The sequence below is a fragment of the Saccostrea cucullata genome, unplaced genomic scaffold, assembly GCF_032062105.1.
Source record: "Saccostrea cucullata isolate Sc308-1 unplaced genomic scaffold, CSIRO_AGI_Scuc_v1 ctg57, whole genome shotgun sequence".
Lineage (NCBI taxonomy): Eukaryota > Metazoa > Mollusca > Bivalvia > Ostreida > Ostreidae > Saccostrea > Saccostrea cuccullata.
In genome coordinates this window covers 271,063-280,455 of record NW_026938498.1, presented here as the reverse complement: position 1 = coordinate 280,455, position 9,393 = coordinate 271,063, and the positions used below count along the sequence as shown (strand labels likewise).

General features: G+C 32.5%; 1 pseudogene; it reads left to right on the top strand.

Moving 5' to 3' along the window:
* Window positions 1–1,307: 1,307 nt before the first annotated feature.
* Window positions 1,308–8,850, top strand: LOC134250497 (uncharacterized; annotated as a pseudogene).
* Window positions 8,851–9,393: the final 543 nt, after the last annotated feature.

Genomic DNA, 9,393 nt, shown 5'->3' with positions numbered 1-9,393 from the left:
TTGTTGTTTCTTTGCAAGAATAAGTGTGTCAAACGAGCCATATGTGGCTGTGTATTGTGAGATTGCAACACGGCTCTAAGATGCTGCAAATTTGATTGGGTATGCGTAGGTAGAACATGGTTAGAATACCTTTTTCCATCAAATTCCATTGAATTCGAACCAAATCAATCCTACTTTCTTATAATACCGTTTTCCATATCATTACACTGCCACCAACAACTTTTTTTAACGTCCTGGAGGCAGTTATCTATCTTACATTCATTACTAAGCATTAGCACTCTTAAACTTATAAGAGGCTTTCAGATAAACATTCTGAACTAGTAGGTTAACCAAAATGTTCAGCAGTGATGCTGTGGTCATAATCTATCGATCTGAGATCTTTGAAGTCGATATTTGGGGTTTTGTGGGGTCGGACCATTGGCATAAATAATCCTCTTGCAATAATTCGCAGTCAACTTAAAACGGTCTTCTTAGATGATTTGTGCAGCTCAGCGATAGCTAATGCTTTAGATGACGTCCTTGCATTACATTCATGCAATTTACGTAATCCTCAGAAGTGATGCTGTGCTGCTGATGTCACACGTAGTCTACCATATTTTTTTGCAAACAATGAGTGTTCGATGTTAATGGTTTATGTTTTATAGGTTAGATATGGTCTGTGTGTAACATTAAAACCTCTTGCAATTGTCGATTGCGGTACCTCTGCTTCCAGTCGCCCATTTTCCTTTTTGTGCTACGCAACATTCAGATGCAGCAATTTTAGGAAGCGTCATTTTTCAGATAAAACCAGATTCAAAATATCGAGAACCTCCGCTTTTGATAGCCCCTTTGTACCTGAAGGAATTGCATCGGAATTCAACAAATGAAAATTGAGATCAAAATTTTTGGGGAAATTTTGCAAAATTCGGTCTTTTTGTCTGTGAGACTTGTAGAAGAGCTGTAAAGTTAACAATTGCATTAAAAAAAAATCATGCATTTCACTCGAATACATCGTATCTATACAAAAATAAAAGGTATGACAAAACTATCATACATTTTTCAGGGCATTGTTCCCACTATGCGTTTCTTTTTTTGAAGAGTATATGTATGTACAAGATTATCATTAAAATAATCGTTGTAAAACTAATAATCAAATCTTTAAAAATGTCAACAATAATATGTAACACAGTATGTTTAATTAAATTCATGAAAAGTCTTATCTATTTTTATTTCCTAAAAAAATTCCCTGTTTTCAGGAATTGACATTTATATCTATTATTTCATAAACACCAAAACCACACATTAAAATGATCGTTAACTGAATTAAAATGAATGATTATGGATTGCCAACATTTAACGACAATGTAACAGGAACAATGAAAGACAATATAAAAGAAGGAAACAAACAACGAAGCACCAGAAAATCAGATCCGTCAATGAATTCATGTCAACAGTTGGATGACCTTTGTAGTCGTTTTTATGCCATACATAATCTTGAAATAAAAAATAACTGTTTTCCCATAGCACACAGTAAATAAACGTTTGACACAACTTTTCATGTAATTTAACTTTCATTTGACAACAACCGATGTCCTATGCCTTTCAGATGTTTCCTCTTCTACACAACATGAGACGGACATACTAAAATGTTTTATGCTAGGTCTGAAATATCTATTTAATAATTTCTTGTGAATTCTTTCATTTTTATTTTGACAATTATAGAAAATATATTCTGAAAGTCCAGGAAAAAATTGATTAAATTCTAACATGAAATTAACATCTTTTGGTAATACAATGACTGTATCTAAAAATTAACATCTGACATTGACCCCCAATTTTATACACATGTACTTGACAAAGAATTTTAAAACTTTAAATATCAGTATGCAACATACTGTATACAGGGTTATTTTCGCCCCGTGTTATTTTCGCCCTTTCATATTCGGAAACAAGTTTGCCCCGTTTTAAATTCGCCCAGAAAGATTTTTGTTTAAGATATTATACTGTTTACTTTGAATTCGCCCCGTTTTAAATTCGCCCACTTCCGACGAGGGCGAAAGGGGCGAAAATTAAACGGGGGCGAAAATTTCCCTGTATACAGTAGTATTTTTTAAATAGATATACTAAGTACATGTTAAATACATAGAGGCATTTTGTATGTGATTTCCATTTGCCAGTTTTTTTTATACCAAGTTCGTCTCTAATTAGTAAAAGTACACTTCGTGTTTATTTTTACTAAACATAGACCAGAGCGCTTGAATAGTTTCGTTATAAACAGATACTTTTTATGCATTAAAATGCGTTAATTTGAATCTGTTTGTATCTTCTTGAGAATGCCAGAAGTACAAATGTCATTTTAAAAATCGAGAATGTTTTTCTTTAAAGTAATAGAATTCGTGAGAAAACAATTACACAAACTACGATTTATTATTTAATACGCTCTTGTCGTATTCATGGGCCTCTTCTGACAAATAATTCATTGTTTGAATATAAAACTACATTTTCATACAAACATATTTCCATTATTAACCGAAATATAATTAATGTGAATTTAAAAAAAAATTAGTTTACTGTACGTAGCATCAGGTATTTCTGTTCTGTTAATTTTAAACATAGTCTTTTTATGCCCCCGTAAACGAAGTTTCGGGGATATATAGTTTTTGTCGTGTCCGTCCGTCTGTCTGTCTCTGTCTCTCTATATGTCTCTCTGTTTGTCCGTTTGTCCACCAAAACACTTTAACCTTGCACATACTTTTGTTTAGGTGGAACTATCATAATGATTTTCATATTTCACATGTTTATTCCTTGTGAAGAACCTTTCTTTGGATATTAGCAAATTAAATTTGACCTTTTGACCTTGACCTTGGAGTTTGACCCACTTTTACACAAAAATTCCAAACTTTTCTTTTGCCATATCTTTTAAATGGTAGATTCCAGGCCTTTTATACTCCACATATATATTTTTGTGGAAAGAAGTTTCATTGGATACCACAATCTCTGACCTTTTGACTTTGAACTTGTATATTTCTGTACTTATGAAAGAACTTTAACCTTGGCCATACTTTTTGAACAGTAAGAGATAGAGCTTTCATACTTCACATATGTAATACTTCTTAGAGGGCCCTTTAATGGGTATCCAGAACTTTGACCCTTGACCTTGACCTTGGAATTTGACCTACTTTAAAAAAGCAAAGCGTGACGAGAATTTTGAAAGGGTTAGGGGTAATGCAGTTCATACTTTACATATTTAATGCTTGTGACAAGACCTTTCATTTGAAAGCAAGACCTTTGACCCTATGACCTTGACCTTCGAGTATGACCTACTTATTAATTTTTCAAACCTTTCCCGTAACTTCTGAACGTTTAGAACATGGGCTTCCATACATTACAGATCCTTGTGGCAAGACTATTCAAAAGCTACCAATTACCTTGACCTTTTGACCTTGAACTTGGTGAATTTCGTACTTATGAAAAAAAAACTTTTGAACGCTAAGGGCTAGTGATCTCATACTGCGCATATGTAATCCTTGTAAAAAGACCCTTCATTGGATACCAAGATTTCCAAACTGATGAGAAATTTTTACCCTAGCCTGATTTCATATTTCAGAGCTGTATTTTCAGTGAGTTTGCATTAAAGAAAAGGTTAATCTTCGCTAATTTGTTGCCATACGAGGAAATCAATGTTTGACAAACATTTCTTGTTTTTTAATTATTATTCACATGAACAACAATATTTACCAATTTTAACTGACCACCCTCTTTTGATTGAAGGTGAGAGTGGGTGGGATTTGTGGCGGGGATAACATTAATAAGTAGATGTGTATCTTCATGAATTAAAATGATATTATGTAGTAACCAGAACATATATGGTTATGTTGCCTGACATATTTTAAATATGGTGGTGAAAGTACTTTTAATATTTTGTTTAATTAACAATAAAATATATCTTCAAGAAATATTAAATTAAGAAAAAACCAATTGAATTTTTTTCACACAAATGCTTATGCTTTTATCTAAAATTACATGTGTGATATTGTACATGTACTTTCTCAGTACTTTAAAATTAATCGCATACTTCATGCTTTTAAAAAATAAAATATTGCTCCAATTTTTCATAGATCCCATTTGCTTGATGCCAAGAGTTTGTCAGTCTATGGGGTATACATGCCAAGAACGAATCCTCAAGGAATATTTATGACAGATCATGCTATCCAGGGGTCAAGGGATGAAGGTCAAAATATACCTGCAGTTCCCCCCAGGCAAAATGGAGTTCTAGGTTTTTAATCCATGATCTTAGACCTTTCAGTTTCAGCAGTGTTGCTCAATACGTGTATGCACATCTCCTGAAAAGCTGCCTGGGTTAAAATTGAAGACAAAAAAGTTTAAGGTAATAGTTGTTAAAATTTCTATAAATATCTCTAAATATTGTAAAAATTCACTATTCCATGAACTCTTTCGTTGACTTGTTCCTAAGTATATCGTATGGTTTACAAAAAATCAGCATATTAAATGATTTAATTGCTATTGATTAAGCAATTTTTTTTCCAAAATATATTCCCATTTGTAGGTGGAGTTTGACAGAAGGGCATTAATCAGTTTATATAGGGAGCAATTGGGCATTAATACATTGTTGTTAAAATAATTCCTTTGATATTTCCTGAAAAGAATATTTTACATTATTTTGAATCCAATTTTCCGTTCATTCGTAGTGACAAGACATACATTATAAAAGATGAAAGGAAAAAAAATGGTATTTATACCAAGGTCAGATACTATATATTGTAACAGTGTCCTCTTTTATGTATTTCCTCTTACTTAGACAATGCATTGCTTGTACACAGAAGAAAAAAAATTGACTGTACAATGGTATATGGTTTAAAAAAAAAACTCATTGAAAAAAGGAAAATGTTATTTAATCACTAAATTCCTTTCACAGATATGTAACATTGATGGCCATTTTCATACGTGTCACTGTGAAGAATGCTTTTTGAGTTGGAGAAAATTATAGTTTTTAGTCTTTTTACCATACTAAAAAGAAAATACTTAGTTGGTCCATTTCATTTTCAACATGGGATATATGTACCTGTAATAATATATAATTATTTGCTCTAAGAAAAATGTAAAAGACAACAAAGTTTTGACGAACAGACACTGTTAACTAAAATAGGAAAAACTTATACAAATAAATTTTTGATTATTCACTATTCAGTGTTAATTTCGATTCAGTTTAAAATCAAAAGGCATGCAGGTGTCTCTAACTGCACAAAAGTACCACAAAGTCAGAACTCGACGGTATGCAGTGTGTATTGGATTCAAAAACTTAGTTTATTTACAATGTACCATATCGGAGGTTGGTAAGTAATCTTATAATACGAATAGAAAAAAAATATTGATACTGTTTTAGATTCGCCGCGTTCTGACGTCGACGAGACGTGACGTCAAAACCAGTGATGAAGCACCCCTCTACAGCGCCGGGTAAAAGGTTACTATCTTCCGGTTCTTCACAGCACCCTGGGGGAAGGCCCCGCAGTGCGTGGGGAGAACACTCCACGACTTGTCACTTGGTGCACGGGGACACTGAAAGTGAGAATGAGAAACCTAAGAAAAGTTGGTGGCTTTAGTGGTAGCACGTGGTGGTGGTCGCCATATTGTAGACGTGTCGCTTCTCTAACCATCTCTAGCTGTTCTTTTCTATTTATTTGGCTTATAGAATCTAGATTGTTTCTATTTAGAATATGTAGAAATCATTATCCTATTCATTTTTAAATTGTTAAGCAATAAAAAATATCTTTAATTAATTAGTACGTGCATGTAGTTCTTAGACAGATATATGTAACACGCATGCATGGCATAGAAGGTTTTTGGGCAAAAGATTTTGCAATACACCTATTCTACACATACACTGTAGCAAACAACTATACTTTCTATTGGTATTATTACGAAGCACCCCACGAAGAAACGAAAGGATTGCGCAATTTAAATTAAATTCCACCTAAACTGTGCAAAATAACCATGAAAACATTGAATCAAATGTAATGTTAATCACTGGCATATAAAAATAAGAGCATTATGAAATCGTTCTAGTTACTAAATGATGGTTTTCTTTCAATGAATTGCATTCCATATATAGCTAATGTACTACAAGTAAATAGACCGGTAATGTTAAGGTCTCAAAGAAAACAATTTTTAAAAAAAATTTAATGATATCCAAAAATTTTTGCCATTTATAAGGAAAATTTTACATTTCCAAATGCTTTTTCCTGAAGATTCTTTACAAATATGAAAGCTGTTCATTTTCTCTTCATGATATATACCATTTCTTTGGAAAAGACTTCAAAATATTTATTTTTCTTGTTTAACAATTCATTCCAAACATTTGATATAATAAAACTTTATGGAATCCGTAAGTATAATGTAAATGAAAATATACCTTTAATGGCAATAGCATTTTGTAAAGTTTTTGAAGTTCTTAATGAAATGAGATGTCGATATTTTTAATTAGCAATGTTCTAGTAACTACGTTTCAGTAACAGTATATATTTTTCATATCTTATTTCTGTAATAAGAATTAATGACATATGGCTAAGACTTCATTGAATTTTGTCCCAGACAGGCAAAAGTAAGAAAGGGACACAAGTTAATTAGACTTAAATTTCTCGATACTTTCAAAATACCTTAAATTTATAACAACCCCACCCCCACCCCGCCCCCACCCCAAAAGAACATCAATGCGTAAACTGGGATTTAGCAGCTTCAGAAATAGGCATTTTTATTTACCCCCCCCCCCCTTTTCCGATACTGTAAAAATAATAAAGACATTATTTGTTCCATAAATAATACGAGTATTTTATGACAATTGAGAGAGAGTGAGAGAATACTTATAAAATTTGAAGGTGCGAGTGCATTTGACACAACTTTTACACAACAACCACATACACCCACTTATAGATGTTCGTGTCGAATCACATTTGTGAACATGTGTCTTATTTGTCTTTTTTATGTGCAAGCGATTAATTAATTTTGTTTGCTTATTGAATAATTTTTGCTTTGCTGTGTCATTCTGCGTGATAGAATTACGCTGTAGTTCTTCTTATTAAAAAAATATTATAAATATTAATATTATTAATATTAAAAATTTTTATACATACATGTACATGTATAGAATTTATGTTTAATTATCATTCTTAGAGGGTTTTTTTCATATACTGATACACTGTCTCATATAACACAATGCTTTTTATTTGGTTATATATAACATATATTTATTATGTTACTGTTGCACAATATAGACGTCATGCATATACAGTTAGAACAATGTTGTCAGCACAGTTACAGTTCTTATATCTGAGTTAGTACTTGGTATATCCACTGGAAGCCAAACTAGTAACTAGCACAGGGGGCGCAAAGTTCGTATAGTGGTACGTCTGAAACGTTTGTATAAAGTTCTTGTTCTCTCTCTAGGTCTGTCCAGTCTTAGAATATATATCTTCATATTTCCAATCGTCAGATCCTGGTATTAATTATTGGAAAACTTCTAGTCATTAATGAAATTGCTTAGTTCGATTTACTTGCAGATTTTTAATATAGCGTTCAATTACAAAATTGATTGTGGTCAGTGATTGTTATTAAGTCATTTCCCAATACGTTTAATTATTTAGATACCAATAAGAGATACTGACCACTTCGTTCAATTATGATATTTCATCAACGCTGACCCATAATTCTTCACATTAATAATTACACCAATATTGACTACATCAAACACATAATTAGTAAATAGAAATAGAGTGCATAAGTACCTAAATGGTTCTCAAGGACATATAAGGATTATTATGCCTTATACACACATGTCCTTATTAATCAAATATACGAAACACAACATATATTAAAAAGTTAATATGTCGTTTATTTATATGTACGGTGTGGTCCTATTGTGTTACACTCATATATTCTCAGAAGTCATTGATTTAAGCAGCAAAAACACCAATAATGTATACATGTATGTAATAAAAAATAATGTTAACTGATTTAAGAGATATTAACTTTCTGAACAATGAACTTGTTTAATTCGTTAACACAAGATTTATCTTTACTTTTTACAGAGGTAGTGCTGGTGACCTTCAAAGGGAGTAAACATATGAAAAATCCGGAATCTGTTCTTCATCTGTCACCGGTCGCACTGCACCAAAAACGTACTTCCGCCGACCACGAGAAATGGCAGACGATTCTGCCTCTTTGCATGCTCAGCCTCCACCCACTCCTGTTGGTGCGTTTTCGGTTCGGGATGAAAGTGAACATGTTCCAACAGAATCCGGACGAGAACATCTGGATTCTGTTGAACCAAATCCGGATGAGGTACCTGGGCATGCAGATGTTGACCAAAGACTTGATAAGATAATAGAAAAACCGGACATTGATGATAAGATATTAGATAAAATATTAAATGAACAGGAAATCTTGCTAGAAAAATCAAGGCTTACTTCGTTTGAAACAAAGAATGGCATAGATACCGAAAAACCAGACACTAGCAAAGAAAAAAGTAAGGAAACAAATCTTCTCCAAGATATTACCGAAGTGACTCTAAATGGCTAAGACTCAAGCAAAGTAGATAGTTTAACCAATGAACAGAAACCAAAGGATGAAATCTTCATCACAAACAATGAAAATCATGTCTTAAACGGCGACGATGATAACGTTGTCGATGCAGACAAAGAAAACATCCCTTCTGACTTAAAAACGGACTGCTTAGCTGAGGAAGAAATTCCCACACAGATCCACGTGACAATTACGGAAAAACCGCATGATTCTACACCAAATTAACTTCCAGTTAACGCCATTACCGTTCTTAGTTCTTCAAAGAGCACCAATCTAGAATTTTATTTTCAAGAGAGGAAATAATATATGCTAGGTCTTGATTCGTTCTAATATCCTCTTAATGCCCCGTTGATTCATTCTAATATGATCCTTTTTATGCCCCGTAATTTGCTTGACAATGTACATTTGTACATGCACATATATCAGTTCTAATATCATGAATTTTAATCGAAATAACATGCAACCTAGTTCTAATATTCCTATTATAGTCAGAATATAGGGGAATAAACCTGTCCAATTCATTTTCTCGAATATATGGTGATTAAAGGTTACCGGATTAAATAAATGTTTACGACTTCATAAAAATAATTATTATTATTAATGAAAAAATCTGGAGTTGATACTCAATAGATTCCAAAATGTATAACGGAAATAGTATACATTTGGCATTGGTGTATTAATCATTTTGGCTGTTTCACTTTGTGGTTTAAATTAACTATCACTTACATGTGAATGTAAGACCTATTAAAGCCTGTTTAGTTTCATTTATCCTTTTAAGCCGAGAGTCATCATGACTGATTGACATAAACTTTTTAAAAT